We start from the raw sequence: 23,847 nt of genomic DNA, 5'->3' as shown, positions 1-23,847 counted from the left end.
TTCTTCTCTTTCTTTTAAGTGCCAGTAAGTTGCTAAATTGGATTTTAATTATCTGTCCTCCAAGGCCCAGCTTAAATGTCATCTCCTCCGTAGCATTTCCTCTGATCTCTGCTCTCCCTGTGCCCCGGCCTCACCCACAGGAGATGCTTTATCACACTTTTTGATCTTTGCTGTGTGCCGGTGAAAATATGATATCTTATTGGACTTCTAATTTGCATTTACCTTACTATAAGCAAGGTTACAACTTCCTATGAGTACAACTTCCTATGCTCAAGAGCAATTTGCAGTTTGTTCTGGAAACCGTTCCCATCCTTTACCTGTTTTCCAATATGACTCTTAGTCTTTTTCTTATCAGTTGGTAGAAGTGATCTTTTATATTGATGAAACTAGCCCTTTGCAATAGAAGTTGCTCATTTCCCTCCTAGTTTGCAGTTTTTCATTTCATTTTTCTTATAGTGTCTTCTGCCATAGAGACCTTTTTTTTTTTAATGTGGTTGAATTTATCAATTTTTTCCCTTTTATGTCCTCGGGTTTTGTGTCATATTTAGAAAGGCCTTTCCCCCTCTGAGACTATTAAATAATTCCTGCATGGTTTCTCTCAGTCGGTCATCCCCCCTCCCTCCTTCCCTCTGTTCCTCTCTTCCTTCCTCCCAACCTCCCTCCCTCCTTCTTTTGTTTCATGTAAACCCTTGGCCCAGAGACGGCACAGTGGAAGCGAGCTCACTCTGTCGCCACCAGCTTTCTCCCGGAGCCCACGCGGTCCCAGCAGCAGCTCTAGACCTAATACATCCCAGAGCCCAATTTCAGCATCCAGAGAACAAATATCCAGGTGCCCTCAGGCTCCAGCTGAAGATACTTTTTACTGCCTCTCTTGTCACCTGAGGAAGCGTTCCTTCTTTTCCTCCCTAAGACTTCCACAGAGTGAGGTAACAGAGATCTTATCCCTCTTCCTGGTCTGGCTCAGAGGGTAGACAGCCAATACCTAGGACCCCTGCATCTCTTGTGTCCAATCAGCAACCTCACTACATCCCATCGGTTGGAAATGAACACAAAATATCCCATCAGCTGTCCCTTGGAGCTAGAGAGTACCTGTAGGGACCAGCTTCTAAGGTCCTCATAGAGAGAGGGACATCATCCCAAGCCTGCTAAAGGTCAAGGGTAGGATGACTGTTTAGAAAAATTCTGAGTAGAAGAAGGACCAATGGGAAGAAGAACACACAGAGAGGCAAATCTCAACTGGACACACTGAAGAATGCTGGCATTCAGAGTTGCCCCGCGTTGCAAGTAGTGAGATCCCTGTGTCTGGAGGTATGCAAAAGGAGGCTGGACCATGACCTAGTGAGAATACAGAGGAGCTCCAAGGTGTCTGTAAGCTCCTCAAAAATTATATGAAAATGTTGTGTGAAGGTATGCGCCTATAGGCATGCCCATTTTTCTGAAAAGAGGATCCACAGTTTCCATCAGGTTCATCAAGAGGGTCCTATAATCTGAACAAGGTCAGCACCCCTGCCTGCAAGTGCTGTTGGGGTCCCAGAATGAGGACAAGAAATAGATGCTCTCTACAGTCCCCTTGAATATAGTGTCTGCGACTCTTCTCTCAAAATTAAAACAAGACTTCAAGCCTCCTACGGACACCAGTGTAAGAGGGAGCTATTAGAAAAATCAGGGAGTAACTCTTTCAGGACCTGGGATGGTATATGTGCCGTCACATCCCCCCAAATGCTTATCTAACACAATTTGGGAAATATTGGTTTTCTGATGTGATTTCTGAATCACACTCTGGTTGATACTTTATCACTATTGTCCCATCAACTCCAGGTCCACAATTAATTGTTGCTTGAGCAACCTCATATGTTTGCCCTGTAGGTAATTACAGTGGTTACTGTTCAGTGAATAAATGGCCCATTGTGTTTACAATGGGTTTGGAGTGCATTCTATGCCCCCGGTCTAAATCATGTTGGGTGCAAAATATACACTGGCACCAGCATTTTCTGCCCCATTTGAGATAATGCTCACTCTGATTAGATTGCTCTCCATTACCGTGCTCTGGCTTTAGCCTCCTAAAACTTTCTTCTCCGGGCAAAGGCTGCAGGTGTCTAGGAGGAACCTGAGAAGTCATCTAGCTCTGGGGTTGTCTACCCTGGCTGCAAGGTGGAATCACTTGGGGAGATTTAAAAAAAAAATACAATGCCTTTGGGGCGCCTGGGTGGCTCAGTCATTAAGCGTCTGCCTTCAGCTCGGGTCATGACCCCAGGGTCCTGGGATCGAGCCCCACAACAGGCTCCCTGCTCGGCGGGAAGCCTGCTTCTCCCTCTCCCACTCCCCTTGCTTGTGTTCCCTCTCTCACTGTCTCTCTCTCTGTGTCAAATAAATGAATAAATCTTTGAAAAAAAATACGATGCCTTGGTCCCACCAACTTAATCAACCAAATCAGAGTCTCTGCGTCTAGAGCCAAGGTCTCATTATTATTAAATAACTTCGCAGGTGATTATGAAACCCAGGGAGGGTTGAGAACCACAAATAGAGCTCAACATCCCTAGTTCTGAATAAGCAGGCTAAAACCTAGAAATGGGAGACATCGAGATATCCGCTATAGCCAACAAGAGGTAGAAGAAGGACTCCAATCTGGGTCTACAGGACTCCAACACCTGTGTCCTTTCTCCCCTTGAAGACTGCCCACCTGCATCCTATGTGCTTGCTAGGTCTTCCTCCCTGGCCCAGGCACTCAGTGTCTGGAAACACCAGGCCTGCTGCTTCATGGCCCTAACTGCAATGCCCAACTTTCTGGGCTCTTCTTCCTGTTTTCACACCACCAAGTTCATTTCCAAACACACTATGATTGAGGCTCTGAGTTACTGAGGCTCTGAGTTAATCCCTAACCAAGGATTTATTTCAGAGAGTACTTTTAAATTTATTTTATAGTTTTGTTATCATTTCTGGTTTATTGCATTGTTTTAAGAATTTGGCATGTATAGGGTCTGCTTTTGGAATTTATTGAGATTTTCTTTGTGGCTTATTCTACAATCAATTTTTGTAAAAGTTCCATGGTGGCTGGAAAAGAGAAGGCAGTCTCAAGTTGTAAGCTGTAAGAGTCTTTATCAGATTTCTTATGTATAACAGCTGTAAGAGTCTTTATCAGATTTCTTATGTATAACAGATAATCAACCAAAGTAACTTAGTACCACATGCTCTGTATTTCTGTTTACTTGATCTGTCAAAGACTGGAAGACTTGTTAAATTTTTCTCTATCGTCTCAGACAATTTCTCCATCTATTTCAACAGTTTTTGTTTTATCTGCTTTGATTTTATGTTGTTTTGAGCATAAATGTTCATTACAGTTATATCTTTATTTTTTAGCAGTGTATACCCTTGCCTGGTGCCAATAGCAGGTACTTAATAATCATTACATGAACTGAGAATTAAAATATTTATCAAGGTAAAATAAAACCCTCTGTCATTTTATTACTTTTTTGGTCATTTTATTACTTTTTGCTTTATATTATATCATGCTTGATATTAATATTGAAACCCTTACTTTATTTCTGCTTGTACTTGCCTGTCATAGACCTGACCCTCCTTTTATTTGCATTCTATTAAGATTGTTTTAAAGTGTATTTCTTGAAAAGAGCCCATGGATTTTAAAACATGTAAGCTTATTGCTGTAATAAGTACTTGATCTTGCACTTATCTTGTTGGCAATCTTACTCTTTTTTTTTAAGGGGGGGAGGGGGAGGCAGTGGGGAGGGGCAGAGGGAGAGAGAGAGAGAGAAAATCTTAAGCAGGATCCATGCCCAGCACATAGCTCAACACGGGGCTCCATCTCACAACCCTGAGATCATGACCCGAGTAGAAATCAAGTCAGATTCTCAACTGACTAAGCCATCCAGGCGCCCCAGCAGTCCTACTCTCTCTGGACGCTTCCTATTTATTTCCTCTTGTTCTCTTTAGTACTCAGTCTACTCTTCTCCATTCTGGATATATTAATCTTGCTTCTTGTCTCAAACTGCGGGAGTATCCTTTAATATTCTGAAGAAGGGCAAGTGGTTGAAATCTTATTGAGGATGACCGTCTGTTGCCTTGACAATGGTAGAATTTAGCTGGGTCTAAAATTCTTGGGCTACACTTCTCCCCTTTGAAACTCCAAAGTGATGCAGAGGAGAAATATGGGGCTAGTTTGACTCTTGCTCATTTGTAGGTATCTGGTGTCCTCTGCCTGGGTCCCCGAAGGTTGTTTTCTTTATTCTTAGATTTCCAAAAATTTGCCAAGATAGATCTTGGTGTGGCACTCTTGATTTTTATCTGAGACACTGGGAGTCCTTCAATCTATACATATAAGTTTTCAACTCAGAAAAAATACATATGTATATACAAGATAAATGTAGTATTATATGTAATAGTATATTGATCATATTATATTCATATATATTCTTGTCTTTCCTCTAAGAAAGCCTCATCATTTAGATGTTGTCTTTTCATTCTTCTATTCCATATTGAGCTTCTTTCTTTCCATGATTTTATCTCTTTGTTCTTGTCTTCTACATCCCACAAGAGCATCTCATTTTATTCCATATCTTTTATTATGGGGTTTGTGCATATTTAGTTTCACTAATTTCTGGTCAAGTGGCTGGGTTATCCACAGTCCCAGCAGCAGGGCACAAGGGTTCTTGTTTCCTCATATCCTGGCCAATAATTGGTATGATCTGCTTTCCTCCTTCTGTTAACCCTCCTGGGATGTGGTGGCACTTCATTATTATTTGACTTTGCAGCCCTTTGACTGTAATGTGGTTGACTAGCTGTACATAAGCAATTTAGCCTTTCAGGTTCTTTGTTCTATGAGTTTGTTGATCTGCTTTTCAACAGCCTCACTTTTAAGTTTGACTGTCTCTAACATATTTTTATGATGTTATTGAGATTTTCCATTTCCTAAAAGTTGTTTAGGATCACACTCCTTTTTTATCCTGTTGTCTTATCTCAGGCTAGTTCGTGGAAACCCTGTTTTTTCTGCATATGATTGAGGATGCTAAATGTTTTTCTGAAGTTTTCTTCTTTATTCTGAAATAGATCATTTTCAGAGGTGGACTCTTCCTCTGCTTCTTCTGGGTATGATGCACCTTTGATTATTTTTGCAATACTTTTTCAAAGGCTGAATGTTAGCTGTTTCCAGTGTACTCACTGTCAAAAGCAAGGCAGGCCTTTTCAGACATGGCTTATCAAATAACACAACACATGGACTGCCGTGGCCCCATTTTCTGTCTTTTTACACTATAATTGAATATTTTTCCCAGAAAAATGGGAAATAAGTATTTGAGCACAGTCATTAGCATCCAGGAGACTCTCTTTTTGCTGTTCTACACTAATGAGTGACATCTTTGCCCTCAGTGCCTAATTTTCTGATGCTCTTAATCAACACAGTACATTATATTTCCATCATGCACTGCTGCCAGGGATTTTCTTTCTTGCCCATAAAATTTTACTTAAGAGGTTTCGGCTTCCCAGGATGCAACGCACTCCTAGTGTCCTCCTGTCGTCTTCCTATTCAGCTTTTCCTAGGAATTTATAGGTCTGTTTGAATTTACAAAGAGAGATGAAAATGAGAAGAGAAGAGAAGAAAGCATCTTGGTTGCTTCAAAGGTCAGCAACTGTGAGTAGAGGTGTAGCTGTCCAATATCTGGTTGGTAAAGCCCTGGGTCTCTAACTCAGATTGTGGGAGAGAGAGGGAAAAGTCTATTCTTTTTCAGAACAATTATTGTCTTAATGAGGCACTGTTCAGAGTGCCAGGAGGCAAAGTTTCATAGGATTTTATCAATCTAGCTCCATCTATTTTAAATCATTGAAGCCGCCGAACATCTAGAATATCAGTTGGTCTTAGGGCCCCTCAGTTCTATGGGGTAGGAATCACCATCCATTTTACAGCTGAAGAAACCATGGAAAAGAAAGGCGACGCAGTTGTGCGAGGTCAGTACAGGAATGATGGAACTGGCCTTTTAACTTCATATCTCGTTCTCTTTCTTCAACCAGCTCTGAACGGCCAGTCCCAGCTGAGATGGGGCAATGATCCGGGACTTGCTCCTTCTTCGGAGACCCCGTAGCACAGGGGCGAGGCAGCTGATTCCAAGGCTTCCAGAATCTCTCACACATAGCAAGTTCCCCTGGTGGGCATGGCTGGTCCTGGGAGATTCTGGGGGACTCACCTTAACCAGCAGAGTGAGATGGGGAGAGAGCTGTTAGCATCTCTCTCCAGGAGGGGACCTCCAGCCTGGCACGAAATATTTTGTGGGTCTGCTTATGGAACCACAAGTCACTTTAATATTAGGCTGAGGCCACTACAAGGCCACTTTGGGGAGTTGGGAGACTGAGGCTGTCTCATATTTAACCCTGTCTCTATGACTGTGAGAACAGGACATCATTTCTTCTAGGTGTCCGTTTTTCTCACCTCTGAATATGATGGACGAAGGATTTCAAAGGTTCCTTGTAACCACACAATTCTGCTTTTCTCTCCAGCAATTGAGGAAAATGATGAAGAAGTCTGTTGGCTTTGTGTGGGTATGTGTTTCATTTGCTCTGATTTATTCAGATAATTGCCTTTGTGTCTCACTTCACTTTGCAGATGTAAGCCCAGATGAAAAATGTAAATACACCTCCCAACTTCGGGATCTTTATTAAATTCCAAGCCACTGATGAATTCTTGCCTAAACGCAATTCATTCTTTCCCTGGTTTGGGGCCTCTGAGTTTAACTTTTCTGCAGAGAGACGGCATTTTTCAGGTGGAGAGTACGACCAAGAGCGGCCCTCGTTGCGAAATCCTAGGTGAGAGACTCGGGCCAGAAGCAAGGGGGGCAGAATATGATGGAGCCTTGCTCTCTGCTCGGTTTAATCTTGTTCCATGGGTTTGCTGACTGTTTCTGTAATTAAATGAGGGAAGTATTTGTCATCTCGGGTCCCTTTCAGCTGAGATGAATGGAATGCAACTTTCTCAGGAAGCTTCTGACAAAACCCTGTTTGTGGCCAGTGCCAGGATGTATACAAAGGCACTGGGCTGGGTGCATTGGGAACTCAGGCCCGCTTCAGGTCTGCGCCAGGTCGCTGCAGCACCCGAGCCCTGGCGAAAAACTGTTTGGACACAGAGTGCCTCTCCATGGATGCCCGTGAGATTAATGGGATGTGGAGTGGCTGCAAAGCATTTCCCGAGTTAACGAGGAGAAAGGAATGCCTGGTGTTGGGGTGAGTTCCTGAAGCCCCATTCCCACGAAAGGCCTGCTGGGGCATCATGCAGAGACTTGCTCTAAGGTTGGACACCTTTTTAGTCCGAGGTCCCGGGCTGGAACCACTTGAGGAATAATGGCTTCTCCTTCCTGCTGGTGAGCGTTAGTTTCTACTGCCTGAGAGGTGCACAGCTGCTCAGGTTTCACCACCCACCTCCGTGCCATAGTCTTCTGGGGAGCTCGGAACCGTGTGTGAGGGAGGCAGAGGAGGCATCATGTGTTTGTTCCTCCTGGACTAACTGAGGCTCAGGGAGGTATAGTGACCTGCCTGAGACCATGCAGCTGGTAAGGGGCAGAGCTGGGATTTGAGCTCAGATAATCTGACTCCTTATTGCATGATGAGCACCTACCATGGGGCAAACGCTGCATTAAGGGCTCAGCATTCACTTTTTCATTTAATGAGCAAAACAACACTACGAGGTAGACACTATTATGATCTGCACTTTTCAGATGAAGAGACTGAGGCTCAGAGAGGTTGAGTCACTTGCACTTGGTCACACAGCAAGCAACAGGCAGAGCAGGAAGACTGCATGAGCCTTTGCTCATTCCACAGACTGCTATGCTTCCTCTCTGTAATTAACAGCTTCTAAAACACATTTACTTCTTTAGTCTAACTTTGATCTTCACAAAAACCCACCATGTTGGTAGAGTAGACATTATGACTCTCATTCTATAAATAAGAAGACTGAAACTCAGAGAGGTTAAGTGACTTGCTCAAAGCTGTGCTTTAGCAAGTAGCAAGGCTAGGGCTTGAACTTGGGACTTTCGTTTTTGGCACGCAGTTCTCTTTCCAATATTCAAAGCTGTTTCTTAGGGAGGCACCCGGTAGAAGATGAGAAAGCAACTAGGGCGATTTAAAAGAAAGGAGAAAAATAAAATAAAATCTGCTTAAAAGAAACAACAATAATACTGAATCACTGGCTTACTATGCTTTTGATTCCCTAGGGTGATCCAGTTCAATTATATGAAACAAAACTCATATGTGTGTATATATATATTTTTTATTTAAGAGAAAATTCTTCATATTTTTCTTTTTAAACTTTTATCATGATATATAAGCTACGTCTAACCGTGTAAGTGTATAAAATACATATGTTCAGTTTAAGGAGTAATAACAAAACCAATATCCAACTGCCCATCACCCAGGTTAAGAAATAGCTTTTATTTATTTGTAAATATTAAATTGTAAAGTAATTTACTTTTTTGCTCTTTTAGATAGGACCTTGTGTGATTTTTACGTATTCCTTCCCTGCCCCAGCATTTCTCTCATTATTTTACATAAAGAAGGTTGGAAAACAAATATTAGTTCCTCGAATCCTTTCTTTCCCTTTTATTTAAGTCAGAAATGGGAGTAAAACAGAGAAACACCCAAACCAAGACAGTACTGAGAAAGCAGTATGGCCCATAAGGTAGGGATTCAGGGCCTCAGTGTGGGTGGGCTGGGTCGGAATGCCCACTCCACTGCCCACTATGCAACTCAGGGACCCTCCTCCACTGTTTGGGGTCTGTCCCCTTCTCTGTAATGCAGGCTGACATACCCCACCCCGCTCCCGTCTCCGGATCCGAGGAGAATGGTGGTTAATGTCAGATCACGACTTCTAGACTCAGACGTTATGGGGATTAGAGGGTGTTTCTTACCCTTATGAAAGGCCTCCTAACTCACAGAGCTTTTCCCCTCGGTAGTACCTCAACCCCAAGGAGGGCGGAGTGGAGAGGAGTATACCCATTTCACAGATGAGATGCTTGGGTGAATGAAAGGGTTTGCTCGCTGCGACGTGGCAGCCACCAGGCAGAGACATAATTCTAAATCAATCAGGCCTTCTAAATCCTAATCGAGTGAATTTGAAATGGCTTGTTAATTTAAAAATAATAATGATGATTATATTCCTTGTCTAATTGTGTACAATTAGGATGTATGTCTTTAATTTTCTCTTAAACTTCTGGTAAAATGTTCCGTTTTCCCCCTCGCAGCTGTACAGGTGACAAATGTAGGAAATTAGCAAATTACATTAGAATCCTCTTTGGCTTCCTCAGCTCCTTTGCACTTTGCTTTCAGCTGATGTCTTTATGGGTAAGAAGTGCTCTCGTGTGATCGCAGCTGTGAAGCCAACAGCCTTTTAATTACCACACTGCAAAAATCATGTCTCTTCATGTCAATTTAGCACCTCTAATTAGTGGATAGGTTGCAATCACATCTATAGGGGGAGAAAGGTGTGCTGGGGCCCACCTCGATGCTTGCAGTGAAAGAGGATGTAGCCTTTCTATCTGTTGGATCCTCCCATTTCTTCACAGCCAGCTCCTACTCATCCGTCTAGGCCTGCTCATGGCCACCTCCTCCAGGGAGCCTTCCCTGCTATCCCTCAGTTCTCTTAGCAGCTTTCATAGAAGCATTCAAATATTTGTTGATGAATGAATGTATGAATGAATGCAAAGGGAGCAAACTTAGTGTGTGAGAAACCTAGTCTCTCCCAGAGAGAAAACTAGGATCCATATATGACTGTCTCAGGGAGCCTGAGGTGGATCAATATACAGAAGAAATATTTAATAGTGAGATATTCAAGAAGGAATCGGAATCTTTCAAAGTACTGAGTTCTCCATCACTGGAGGTATTCAAGGAGATGCTCAAGAATCATCTGTCTAACAGGGTTGTGGAGGGGATTCCCAAACCAGCAGGGGGTTTGTACGAGTTGGTGTCTGCTGATGGCAAACCCAGTGATTTTAGTTCAGCCCCAGATTAATATGGTATGCTTTCTCTTTTTCTACTTTTACACCGTCTTCTTAGAAAATGATACTGATTTTTCATTCATGGTATTTAAATAAAAGGATGAGTGCATTTAAAGGAAAATCCTAAATCAGTTAACAATACAAGTGGTAGACCCAAGGATTGCAGGTTCCTTAAGGAGTCCTACAAGAATATACAGTCCTCAGAAATAAAAATCTCCTACCCAAATCTCCATCACTTTCCATTAAATTAAGCCATAATATGAATTTAAATAATACAGAATGACCTAGACTCTTATCTGGGCACTGGAGAAGGAGCACTATCAGAAGCGCCACAAAGGGGATAGACAGACCTCTCAAATGAAAGAAATGAATTACGTTCAAAAAAGATACATAACCATACAAGTAGAAATGGCCTAAGAGGGTTGCCATAGCTAGAATACTGGGGACATGCTGGTGCTAAAAGATTATTCTTTATTTGCTTGAAATTTAAATTTAACCGGGCACCTGGATCCTATCTGGTAATCCTAAGTGACCATCGACGCCAGAGACGGTAAATAGGCGCGAGCCTATGTGACGTCACGAGCAGGTTGACCGTGGTGGCCAGAGACGTGGCTTAAGTCGGTGAAGAGCGTGAGGGGATCAGTTAGTCATGCCTGCAATTAGCACAGGATGGGGAGGTAAGGGCACCAACGTCATTCATTTATCTGCCATCCTGAACTGGTCTAACTCCTCGTTTTACACATGGGGGACCAGAGCAGACAAGGGACTTGCCCAGGCTCACAGCCCGAGTCCACAGCTGGGCCGGGCTAACCTCATTTGTTGCTCCATGCTGCCTGCTCAGAATCAAATCAGAATGCTACCAACACCAGGATTATGTAATCTCAGACTCTCCTCAGCAAACATGACCACCCACATCACCGGCCAGAACGCACACAACCAAAGCCTCCACCCGATCCGATTTATCATCATGACTACATTTGAATGCCCTAGAATAACACAAAAGATGTGAACAAAATCCATTTACACTAAGAGAGTTCTGTGAAAGGCGATGTCGTTAGGACAGAAAGCACTCAGGGGTCTGAACCACTGCGCTCTCTATGTATTATCTCAGGGGCTCGTGGTAGTGCAATTTCACATTTGACTCTTGGTAGAACCTACAAACAGGTATGTTTTATTCTAAAGCAGATATTCCATGTACTGCTTACTGCATCGGATGGAACTGACCTGAATGGGGGGTTTCTTCTCCACCTTTCTCCCGGCCCCCTCCTCTTTTGGGGCCTGGGGTTCCTTGCTTAACTGTTAAAATAAAGGAGATAGCACTGGGTGGCTCTTTATTTCAGCTCTACCCTTTCATGACTTAGCAATTCTGTGTTTGATTTACAGACCAAGGAGGAATTCATTCTTTCGGCGAGGGAATGAACACTGCTGCACTTAGAGACTTCCTGAGAGGGGCCTGAAACCAGCCTCTTTCAAGACACTCAGTCTAACTGTTTTATGTCTCCATTTGGATATCAGCCTTTTACTTTCTGCTCTTTAAGTTCATTCATTAGTTTTCTCACTCATTCAGGAAATACTTATCTTGTAGAAAAATTACAGATGCATTCCCTTGACCCACAAATCCCCCTTCCAGGAACTCAGCCCCAATTCACACAGGCACACATATGACAACGTGGCCCAGGTTGTTCCAACAGACCGGAAACAACGCAAATGTCCATTGATGGAGGACTGGCTGACCAAACTATAGTCCATCCACATCGAGAAGTGCTATGTAGCTGTAAAAAAAGTAAGGAATGTCTTTATAGACTGACAAAACAGACAGCTCTGGGAAAATTAAGGGAAAAAATGCAAGGTGCAGGATGGCATATGCGGTATGCTCCCTTTCATGTGAGAAAGAGAAAGAGGACTAAAAAAAAATTTATGTATATTTGGAATGAGAAACACTGGAGGGATAAATGAAAAATGGCTGTCTACAGGAAGGGCATGGAACAGAACAGAGGGAAGCTATATGGGGTCCAGAAATTCTCTACTTGTTGCATACTTTTGACTGTGGAATCGTCTAAAAGTTGTAGAGGTTTTAAAAATAAAATTAATAAAATTAACTAAAAGAAACCAATCCCTAAGAAGTGAAAACAAAGGCACTTACAAGTATATCAATCACACAAAGAAAAATCTGTAAAGAGACTTCTGGATGCATCTTCGCCGTCTGACTAGGAGACATCTAGTGTCCTCTACCCCCCACCCCACCCACACATACACACTCACAGCTTTTGACTGTGAAACTATTCAAACCTACAAAAAGGTTGAAAGAACAGTACAGTGAACACCATATACCCCCTTCACCATGTATTTTCCACATCTGCTTTCCTCTCTCTATAGATACACATATACATACACACATATACACGCATACACAGAGATGCACACACACATACGTTTTTGTTTCTGATTCATTTGAAATTATAAACTTTGACACTTCACTCCCATCAGTCCAGAAGGCACCCCCTAAGAACATTCCCCTATGGTATTATTACAGTGTCATTATCACGTTTACGAGAATGAAGAGCAATTCAGTACCATCCAATGGTTAGTCCACACTGACTTCTTCAATTTCCCCAAAATGCCCGTTCAGTTGTTAAAAACCAGGATCTAATCAGCATTTGTGCCTCCCATTTGGCCGCTATATTTTTATAACCTCTTTTCATCTAAGACCAGTCCCTGGCCTTTCTGTTGTTGTTCTTACTGTTTTCCACAACATTAACCCTCCTGAAGAATCCAGGCCAGGTGGCTTGTAAAATGTCCTAGATGGGTGTGATTATCTCCTTTGAATCATATTCAAATTTAAATGTTTTTGTTTAAAACATTAAGAAGTATATTTTCTAGTTCAGTCTACCAGAAAAAAAAAAAAAAAAAAACTAGAAGCAGTGAACCTCAGTAGCAACGAACAGAGCTATCCCCCAGATCTTGGTTCCTAAAAATGACGCCCCAGCAGAAAGAATCAGGAATGCTTGGAGAAATGGCTGGTTCCAAAGCTAAGGCAGGTAAAATATTAAGTGACCAGACAAATCGAGGAAAAGGCAGAGAGGGGGAGAAGGGGGCAGGTTCAGGGAAAGAAAGCATCAAAGAAGGGAATGCTCTTCCGAAGAGGAGAATGCCAGCTTCAGTGCAGGAGGGAGGGAGTTGGGTCAGAAAATGGCCATCTTGCAGCCCCGATGTAACATGGCTCAGCCAGGACCACCAACTGATGCTCAAACCATCTGGTAAAAGATTGTGGGGAACCAGGACATCAGCCTCGAAGTTTCACCCCACAGATTACTTAAGGGGAGGAGGTATCTTTACAATAAATCTAGCAGATGCCACCTTAGCCAACGCATCGAATTTAGCATCATCGAGAATGGTTCAAAGGTGGGTCTCCTGACTCAAAGCAGCGGGAAACACATGGTATATAAAAAAGGTAGCATTCTGGCCCAAACTGGGTAACCGGAACCTAGCTGTGAAGAAATGATCAAACAAATCCAGATTTGGGATTTGGGAACATTTTCTAAAACAACTGGCTTGGGTTTTTTAGAAAGGTCAATGTTCCAAAAGCCAAAAAAAAAGTAGGGGATTAAAAGTAGTAGGTTCAAGGAGACTAAGCACGTGACAGGACTTAAGACTGCCCGCTACCTGATTGGTCTCTCCCACCCCCAAATAAATGGCAATAAGGACATTCTGGGGACAAGGGAAAATCTGAATACGGGCACGGGCCACATAATAGTTAAGATTATCGTATCACTCTTCATTTTGTAGATGTGATCATTATATTATGGTGATATAAGAGGATATAATTGTTCTTTGGAGATTCATGCTGACATATTTAGTGGTGAGGTGTCGTCATGTCTGCAAACTATCGTCAAGGGCTTCGACAAAAAAATGAGTGGGGGGGGAGGCAGAGGAAAGAGAGGGAGAGGAAGACCAACATGGCAAAACGTGGACAACTGGTGTCCCTGCGCAAAGGGTATGGGATGTTCACTGCACTTCCTTTTCGTTTTTGCAGGCTTGAACATTTTCCAAAAAATTGGAAGAAAATTTAGAGGAAAGTTAGAAATATTAAGTCGAGCACCAAAACACTGTGTTAAAAAATAACGTCTGGGACTGACTGGAATACAGCCCATTTAATATATTTTTTAAAGATCCATGAATTCATAATGCTACTTGCATAAAAAGGAGAGACGGAAAGACAGAACCCCCAAACCAAACAAAAACAAAGATTCCTGGAGGTTCTCCTAGATTCCAGGCCATATGTTGGGCTCTGGAGTTCCAACTGCCAACAAGGGAGATGCGGTCACACACCCCCACCCCCCAAGCTGCCCCTGACGGAGGGGATTGACAATTACCAAGTAAGCTCTACGCTGAACAGAAAATTGAACCTTCGATGACAAGGCAGGGAGATAGGTGTTACAGATGTGTCCACTGGAGGCCGTGATCTGGCTGGAAAGGCTTCCCAAAGAAGTGGTGATCAACCTGGGAATTCAGGAGAGATCCCTTTTTGCTAGTGGGGGCTGCTGGGCTGGACCAGGGCTGGTCCATGTCCCCATGACTCTAGCAACAGGCCTGGAGTTTCAGAAGACACTCAGAATGAACAAGGGTGCCATTCCCAGTACATGCAAAGCCAACATTCCATCTCAGAAGTAACCAGGACAGTGCTATATGGCAGCTCGTGTGGGAACCTGGGGAAAATCCGAGAACACTATGCTTGTGTCGGCATCTGGGCATAACGTCTCAATAATCATCTAACCCGGGATTGTCTCAGGTTGAGCACTTCCCACTTTATAAAGCTCAATCTCTGCATCAGGGAAATAATAAATTATTTAATTTTCTTGGTAAACAGAGCCAAAGCGAAAGTCTTCTGTATAATTCAACACTAAAGTAGGCCAGGTTCTATTAAAAAAAAAAAAAAAAAAGCAACCCATTCATTATAAAACCAACCAGAGTAGAACTCTAAGTACTATATGCTTGAAATACTTAGCATAGTTACTGATCTTCACCAACAACCAGTCATCTAGTTTTTGAGTTCAAAGGAACCATTTATTTTTTATACACAAGTTACTGGACAAGGAATAGGTTTAAAAGTGGTGTGAGAGAGAGAGAGAGAGAGAGAGAGAGAGAAAGCTGAAGGATTTACAGGGAGAACACAGGTCTGCACTGAGTTCCAGCCAGCCTGGGTGGTCATTTGCTGCCAGGCAGGAGCCTTCTCACCCAGGTAGGCTGGGGGGGCGGGGCGGATCCCAGGGAACACAGAGGGAGCCTATGTGGCCTCCAGAGATCCCACTCCCACAGCCTCAGGTCTAGTCACAGCAGGAAGCAGGGCAAGTCTCTGATCTTTGCATCTTATTTTCCTCATTCTATTTTTTTTTAAAGATTTTATTTATTTACTTGAGAGAGAGAGAGAGAGAGAGAGAGAGAGAGAAAACACAAACAGGGGTAGGGGCAGAGGGAGAGGGAAAAGCAGACTCTCTGCTGAGCATGGAGCCCAAGACGGGGCTCAATTCCAGAACCCCGGGACTCCAGGCCCAACCCAGGAGCCCCTAGAGGAGGGAATTACATGCAAGGCACAAGAGGGAAGACAAGAGGTTTAAGGCTGGTACTGGTGACTTTGAGCTACAAGGTTTCGGGAATAATGACATGACATCATCAGCTGGCCCAACTCTTTTCCTTTATAGTAGGAGGCCCAGAGAGGGCAAGGGATGCACAGAAGCCACACAGCTAGTCCCAGAGAGCTGATCCCAGATCCCAGGACCCCACCTCTTCCTGGAAGGTAGACCAGAAGGCCACCTTGGTCCTTGAAGAGGAGGGAGGTGGAGTGCACGGCATGGTACCAGGAACCCTGAGTGTCTCATCTCATCCCATAACCAGCCCAGGGTTTGCCATTCCATTGCCATGTCACAGATGAGGAACCAAGACTGGTATAGGCTAAGTGACCTGCCCTGGGTCACCAACTAGTAAGTGCCAGAGCCTGGATGTGAGCCCCAGCCCATGTGACTCCAAGCCCAAGAGATGGTCCTTATTACAAGCTGACCAAGCACATTAGCCCCTCTGGGCCTCTGGGCTACAATCTTATGGAATGGGATGAACAAAGGGCAGTCGGTGCCATGCCATGACACAAACCCTGTGCTTTTGTCCCAGAGCACCTGCCCAGCAGCCACCAAGCCCCCCAGGGCCCACCTCACGCAAGCATCAGCACAGTCCTAGGAGGAAAGCAGAACTATTACGGATGAGGGTGCTGAGGAAATGGTTTGTGCAAGGCCACTCAGCTGGGAGGTGGCAGTGCCAGGATGGGAAGCCAGGTCCCCTCACCCTGACCCCGTGCCCTTTCCACCGCTCCTTACTGGGAGCCTCAGGTCCCCTCTGTGTGCTCCTGGCCACCATGGGGTCAAGGGCCTTGCTGGCTGAAAGGACTCTCAGGTTGGTGTGTCAGACCGAGGCTCAAGCAGGACACGCTCTGTCCACACCGCAGTTTAACAAGAGTTCTTGAGGTCCACGATGCTGACTGCAGGCACGTCCAAAGGTGGCGAAATACTGATTGCACCTGCTTTTGCCCCTGACATTCCGCAAGTAGATTCGGGGGCTCAGTTGTAGGTATTTCCCTTATGTCCCCTCCAGGGTCTCAATACCTACCCTTCAAACCCTTCTGCCTCAGCTGACACGCCTGCCTTCAGAGACCCCAGGCACCTTACATCAGCAAGAATCATCTAGGATCTTGTCAAAATTCAGATTCAAGGTCAGTAGGTCTGGGGTGGGACCTAGGAGTCTGCCCTTCTGACACGCTCCCAGGTGCCGCTGCTGGTCCTTGGGCCGTAACGGCTTTAGAGCATCTCTAGGCCAGTATTTCCCCAAGTCCCCTGATGATCAGAACTATCCAAGGCGCGTGCTGAAAATCAGCTTCTCAGGCGTCGCCCCTAGGATGTGATCAGTGGACCTGGGAATCTGATTCTTAATTAGCAGGCCCGTTGCTCTGTCCCCACTCCTCCCCCTTCCCCCAGGAGTCCTTCAGCCAGGTACACGTGGGCAACAGTGCGGAGTCCAACCCCCTCATCTGGTGCCCTGATCCCCTCTCAGCATGCCCACCAGGCATGGCCCAGTGTCCACCCGAGGGTGGCTCGCCCCCCTCCGGCAGGGCCTCCCGCCCGCTGTGCCTCAGAGCCACCGGAAGCTGACGTGCCCGAGGCCCAGGCTCCCAGAAGTACGACAGAGCCTGGCCAGGCCGACCAACTTGGCCCCGTGGGCCTGAGACCCTCCTGCTCCGCGATTCTTTCCACATTATCTCCACCCTCTCACCTTCTGAGGTTGCTGTCACACCGTCTGACATGTCTGTCCTCCTGGAGGGAGTTACTTGCCTGGTTCCCTCTCTGGGTCTTCCCAGTCTCAGCTTGTAATTCCCGACTCAACCCCATGTAATCTGCGGTTGCGCTGCTTACTAGCAGCATCAGCTGTCCCGTAAGTAGTGTGAGTGATTTATTTATTTAGAATGAATTATTTACACCCCGCATATTTCCAGAAAGGGGTCGAGGCAGAGAAAGACGCATCAGCAATGCGGCCATTGGGCTTACACGCCGGGAACCGATATTACTTTAGATACCATGGTCTTGAATTAAAAATGGGGGTCAGAACCTTGAATCGAATCTTTTGCCAGCCGGACAGGAAGGATATGGGTTGGCTCACTGGCAGGAATAGATTGGGAACGGCCATGTGCTCGCTCGATAGCACCATGCCCTTCTTTGCCTCTGCTTCTGTGAAAACTCAACCCAAAAGAGTGGCTTGTGCCTCTTCAAGCTGCCCTGGGCTTGTTTTGCCTCTCCTGCAGGTTCTCTGTTTTAATTTCACTCTTCTGAATCGCCTTCATGGTCTGTGATAGTTCATTTCATCCACATGACTCTGAATCTGGAGGCAAATGGAGACATAAATCTTCAAGGAATTCCCTGGCTGGGGCCTGGCGGTGCCTCAGATGGCAAAAGCACCAGTAACGGTAATATTAACCTTAGTCTGTCGAGGGTTTTATAGTCTGCAGAGTGCTTCTACCCTGCTCCATGACCCTGTCCTGTGGGATGCTCTCAACAGTCCCTGGAGAAGGGCAGACTTCGCCCATTCCGCAGGTGATGCTCAGTGATGCTCCAGGAGGCTGCTGATTTGCCCAAGCCAGTTCTGGCAAAGGAGAGACACAGGAGGGACGACCACCCAGAGCATCTGGGTTCGAGACCTCTGTTCCAGCTGCTCCACCAAACTGCCTCTCCACCGTGTCCGCCTGCCCTGGGATGGCAGTGTGGGGCAGTGGGAGGAACACCAGTCTGCAAGAGCCTGGGAGAGTACACAGCAGACATCTTGCCGCTTGAGTGAGGGAATGAATAAATACCTGTGAGCATGAGTCAGTGAGGGAATACATGAATGAGAACAGACCCTCGCGTTCCCTGCAGAGGATCAGTGGGTCCTACCTGGATCCCTGGAGAGGGTTTGTATTTCCTCCGATCCATTTGTATCCATATCAAAGGCTACCAACCTTTCCTGACCACATGCATGACATTCAGCCCGCTCTCAGGACTGGACTTTCCCGCACCAGGCACCCAGTGACACCATCAGGGAGGCCCACCTACAGTCTCTGCTTGGCCCACGGTGCATGCGCTTAATACCCCTTCTCCCTCTCTTGCACCACCTTCTTTTCTTTCTTATGAATCCAGAAGGTGGAAGCATCTCATAGATTATTAATACACTAAATGGCCCCTCTGGAGACCAGCGCCAAGAAATGGCTCCAGCTGGGCCTGGATTCTTGGCCTCTGCTGTCTTTCTTAGAGAGCAGCCACAGGAGGAGTTTCCCGCTGTGCTCAGTCACACCGCACCTCCTGAATGGTCTCCATCAGGTCCACGGCCTGGCCACCCAGCCACCCCTGGGTGTGGCCACCCCGTGCGTGGGCTGGGCGGGGGCAGGATTCCGGCTGGGTGGGTTTTGACTCCCGGGGGCTGAGAAGTGGGGGCCGTGTACAGGCTGAGTGTCTTGCTAAAGAGCCCCCATCCTGCCCAGGATGCCTTGGTTTCAGGGTCTCTGGTGCCAGAGTAAACCACCTTGGTTGTTGATGCAAAATGGGGTGATTTAAAACTCTGAGCTGTAATTGGAGATCTGCTTCTGGTGAAGTCCCTGCCACTGCAACGGTCACTACTGTCCTGTAGTCTATAGAAGTGCTTTCACTTAAAAGGGAAAGCCTTCAGTGATTCTCACAAGGCATGAAACACGAGAGGCCGGTCCCATTTTACATAAGAGAAAAGCAAGGTTGAGAGAGAGAAAATCAAACCATATTTTGGTGGAGATTGCAGAGCGCGGGAGGGTGAGCTATGGGACCCAGTTTTGCCGTTACTGTGAGAACTGTAGAGCAAGGTCCTCTCCATGTTGGGCCTTTGTTTCCCAGTCTGTGTAATGGGGACACTGGATCTGATGCTTGCCAAGACCCTACCAGCTCTGGCCTTCTATGACTCTATCTCAAATTCCACAACCCACAGCTAAGTAAAAAACAACAACAACAACAACAACAAAACAACAACAAACAAAAACAACCCTTTGATTTCTCGGGCAACCTACAGCTTTAATACGATAATCCCTTGTGACAATCAAGTCAGATGACAAAATTCCTATTCCTATGATGCAAATGGCATCGACCCACAGTTTAGAACTACGCCAGAATTCAGTAAATAGCAAAGGGCTTGATTGGGGGGGGTTTCACTGATTTGGTTTTTTTAAATGTCAAAACCAAGCATGACTTAGATTTTGCAGAAATCAAGTCCTAAATGTTCTGGGCCGTAGTTGCCAACACTTCAACCAACAGAGAGTCAACATTCCCCTGTCTGCATGACCTGCTTCCCTCCACTCCCTGGCAGGAGTGTCCCCACGGATTCAGCCCCATCACACAAGCTGAACCGTTCCTCCCCCTGGTCCTGGAGGGAGCACCGCGGCGCGGGATGGGCTGCCGAGGGGAGGCTGGGAAGGTGCCAGCAGAAACGCATCTACAATTTAATATCTGCGGCGCTGCCTTTTAAAGGACAGGCTCTGCGGGATACGGTTCTTGACGAAATAGTGTTTGCGTTTTCCTGTGAGCAGCCCTTTATCCCTTCAGGAATCTGACTTTATTTTCATCAGCGAGACTATTTCTGTCTGCCAGCTGGGGCAGCTATCACCTAGCTCCCAAGAAGGGAGGAGTTTTGTCCTGGTCTCTGAGGAGGTCAACCCTCTCTCGCTGCATCTCTTGTGCCTCTCCTGGGCTCTGCCGGCGTCTCTGGCTTTAGCTGCCCTGCCTTCATTCCCGCCCCCCCGCCCCCCGCCCAGGCTCCAAATTCTCCTGCCTTTTCCCTAGGCAGAAGGACAGCCTAGGTTGGGGGCAGGTCGGCAGAACTGCTCGAGAAAAGCGCAAGGTGGGGTCAAAAGCAAACCCGCTTCAGAAGCTGAGGACAGGATTCTGAGGGGGTCTTCATAGAAGTCGAAGGACCACATGGGGTCCAGAGACAGGAGATGTGGGCTGGGGCCGGGCTGGAGGCTGTTTAGGGTCTCCCTCCGCCTTCATTTAGCAAGGGGCTGCAGGCGGAGAACCGCCCTGGGGCCCTTCGGGTCTGGCAGGCTCTGATGGTATGGCCCCGGTACCACTCAGCACGGGAGCCGGGCCGGCGCCAAGCGGGGGGCGCGAGGCTGAATGAGAGCAGACCCCGGCCTCAGGCAGCTCCAGGCCAAGGCGGACCCAGGCACAGGGTGGCACAGGCCGTGGCGGGGGGAGGGTGGAGGAGGTAGGGATGGCACAGTGCAAGGAATGGGGGACTTCACAGGAAAAGGGGCAGCAAACTGCACCAGAAGGAACGAGCACAGTCCTGCTGGCTGGAGAGAACCCTGTCTGGGGCCAGGGACATGAGGAAGCAGTGCGGGGTGACAGCGCACCCTCTGACCACACTTGGGACTGTGGGCTTCGTCCTGGCGGCCCTGGGATATTTGCCCTGCTTCCTCCCAACAGGGGCAGCATACACCGAAGTTCTGGAGACCAGGAGTCCCCGGTGTCCCAGGCCGTAGAGACCCAGGGTCTGGGAGGTGAACGTGCCCAGCCTTGCAAGGCTCCAAGAATTAAGTGCATCTAAGTCGCCTGAGCTGTAGGCACTGCAATGGCAGCTGGGGTGACAAGTGGGTCTACAGCCCTTGAGGCATTTGCTGAATCCCTTAGCCTGGACCCGCTGAGTGGAGCCTGGGAATTTGCATTAACACAAGCCCATCCCCAACCCCCATAAGTGACCCTTACAATATAGTTTGAGAGCCTGGAACCTGGTCTATGTTCACTTTCTATATTAGATCTCCCCAGCAGCAGGCCTGGATGAGATTGGAATGTTCGGGCAACTTCAGGCAACAGGGAACCCCCTCGTTCACAAGCCAGGCAGCCTGCCCCATTCTGGATGCCTTCAGTGATGAGGGCTTGCTTGCAGGGAGTAGAAGCTCTGCTCCCCACTAACTTCAGCCATTGCTCCCCCATCTCCCTACCTACACCACTGAGAACCAGCAACATCTCTCACAGAGCCATGCAGCTCTGGAGGCAGAGACTCCTGCATGTCCTCCAGTCTGAACATGCTGTCTCCCACGGCCAGACCCTGCCCCTTCCCAGATGCCTCCCAGCCTGTGTCCTGACAGGTCCCTGCCAGGGAGGCCCAGCTCTGAGCTCCCCCCAGGGCGGCGTCTGACCAGGTCAGGGAGGGACAGAGCCTGGACTCTAAGAAGGTCCTCGCATCTAGCTGGCGGAGCTGATGCTCCCCAGTGGCCAAGTGACTCACATCATGACTTAAACAATATTAGTCTCTCGACGCAGCGACCAGGAATCAAGAAGCCCGGCAAAAGGCAAAAGTTAAATTTAACCGATTTTGGCACCAGGCTAAATTTTCACCCCTCCGTCGTGCGAATCCCTATTTTTGTAGCACCAGGAAACAGAAACAACTGATTACACATTCCAGGCTGTCCAGCAAGCATTGTTCCCCCAAAGGGCAGTCAGAGCTCCTTTTCAATTACACAAATTACATGCATTTTCCCATTTGCGAAACTCTGTTTGGGAGCCCAGTTTTGAATAAGTTAAGGGATTACTGAATCCCTTGAGTGAATGTAGGCCCACTCCTCCAGCCCCTGCACCATCTCTAAAGCCAGCTCAGCCTCTCGGAGGTGGGGAGGGGGCCGGGAGGTCCCCAGAGTCTGCCTTCCCAGAACGTGGAGGGAGGCAGAAGCTCCAAGGCTGCTTCCTATCAAGATCCTGGTCTTTGTTGCTCCACTTTCCTCAGCTGGCTCCACAAGCTGGGAGAAGTCTGCTCTCCCGGGCTGGTCCTGCGATCCTGCCTCCAAGGTCCCCAGAGCTCTCCAAACTGACAGGCACCACCCAGTTCCCTGCCCCTTGGCGCCCCCATCAGCGTGCAGTTGGAGCCCTTGACCTTATGCAGTCCGACAGCAGATGTCTAGGGCAGTGGTGGGCCATGCTTGTCTGCAGCAATGCAGGGTGATCCTGTTGCAGTGGGGACCGAGAATCTGCATTCCCTCCCGCGCCCTCCACCTCCCCACGGTCACGTCCACGCTGGGAGGAAATTGTTGCCACGGAGGGTTTTCAGGCTCCACAGCCTGCGCCCTGCACTTAGCTCAGTTCAGCGCTCAGTGAGGACCTGCTGGGTGCCAGGCCCTGGGAACTGGGGGACAAAGAAAATGGGGGCTCCTTGCCCTCCAAGAAGCTTATATTCTAGCAGGGAACACGTGGAAATAAAATAAACCATCTCCCACAAAATGTAATTCCTTTAATAACAAAATATCATACGCAACAGACATGACGTAGAACCACGCTGCCCAATCTTCTTTTCGCCATTACTCTCTTGAGAAGCCCTTATAGACACGTTTTCCCAACCCTGCACCGCTCATGAAATTTTAATGCCACAGATACTATACATCTACTTATGTACCGTATGTATCTCTGTGCTTTGTACATAAAAAGAGTAGGATGTTTTGCCCCCTCCCCACAAGAACCAATTTACACTGGCTTGTGGGAGATGGCCCTCACAGAGCAGGCTCTATTGAGGAAGGAGCAATTAATTTACTCCGGAGCTATGGGAGGCACAGAAGGGAAGGGATCAGGGAAGGCATCACAGAGGAAGAGGTACTTATCCAGGGTTTTGAAGGATGAGCAGGAGGAGCAGTCCCTTCTCCTTCAAAACAGAGAAGGGACTCAGCATGAAGCTTTCTTTGCTGGGCAGCCTGCGATCCTGCCTCCTTCCCAAAATCCCTCCTTCTTGTGGTAGTCAGCCTTCACGATGGGCCCCAGTGATGTTCACCTCCCACTACAGCTTGTATAGTCCTCTTCCACACTAAATAAGAGCTAATTTGTATGACCAAGAGAATAAGGCATAAATGACAGTGTGCAACTTCTGAAGCAAGGTCCTGAAAGACTTTTCCACCTCTGCCTTGGTCTCTAGATGAGTCGCTTCGGGGGAAGCCAGCTATCGTGCTATGAGGACACTCTAGCAGCCTTATGGAGAGACCTACAGGAGAGACACCGATGTGTCCCCCCATGTGAGGAAGCCGCTTGGGGGGCTGATCCTCTAGCCCCAGTCAAGCCCTCAGATGATGCTAGAGGCCAGTCTCCAAATCTTCCAGCTAGACCCCAAACATTATGGTGCAGACATAAGCCATTCTCTGGGTCTGAATTTCTGACCCAAGGAAATAATGCAATAATGATTATTGTTGTTTTAAGCCACTAAATTTGGGCATGATTCGTTATGCAGTGATAACTAACACGGTCCCGACTTCATAACCCAGGCTCCTGTCTTGTCAACTTCTCAAAGCTGTAGG

The 23,847-nt window shown here is 46.9% G+C and overlaps 1 protein-coding gene and 1 long non-coding RNA gene across 2 annotated transcripts in view; one reads left to right on the top strand and one right to left on the bottom strand.

Annotated features, from left to right (window-relative positions):
• GABBR2 (gamma-aminobutyric acid type B receptor subunit 2) overlaps positions 1 to 23,847 on the bottom strand; it is a 342,515-nt gene that overhangs the window by 208,161 nt on the left and 110,507 nt on the right. The window lies entirely within an intron of this gene.
• Positions 4,140 to 6,610, top strand: LOC141369970 (uncharacterized). Its single transcript, XR_012373578.1, has 3 exons — positions 4,140 to 4,191; positions 6,019 to 6,152; positions 6,417 to 6,610. It is a non-coding gene; the product is annotated as an uncharacterized lncRNA (long non-coding RNA).

This window comes from Callorhinus ursinus, unplaced genomic scaffold (assembly GCF_003265705.2).
Source record: "Callorhinus ursinus isolate GAN/ISIS: 27379988/994484 unplaced genomic scaffold, GSC_fseal_2.0 scaffold24, whole genome shotgun sequence".
NCBI classification, from domain to species: domain Eukaryota; kingdom Metazoa; phylum Chordata; class Mammalia; order Carnivora; family Otariidae; genus Callorhinus; species Callorhinus ursinus.
The sequence above is the reverse complement of the archived record's forward strand: the minus strand, read 5'-3'. Positions and strand labels throughout refer to the sequence as shown.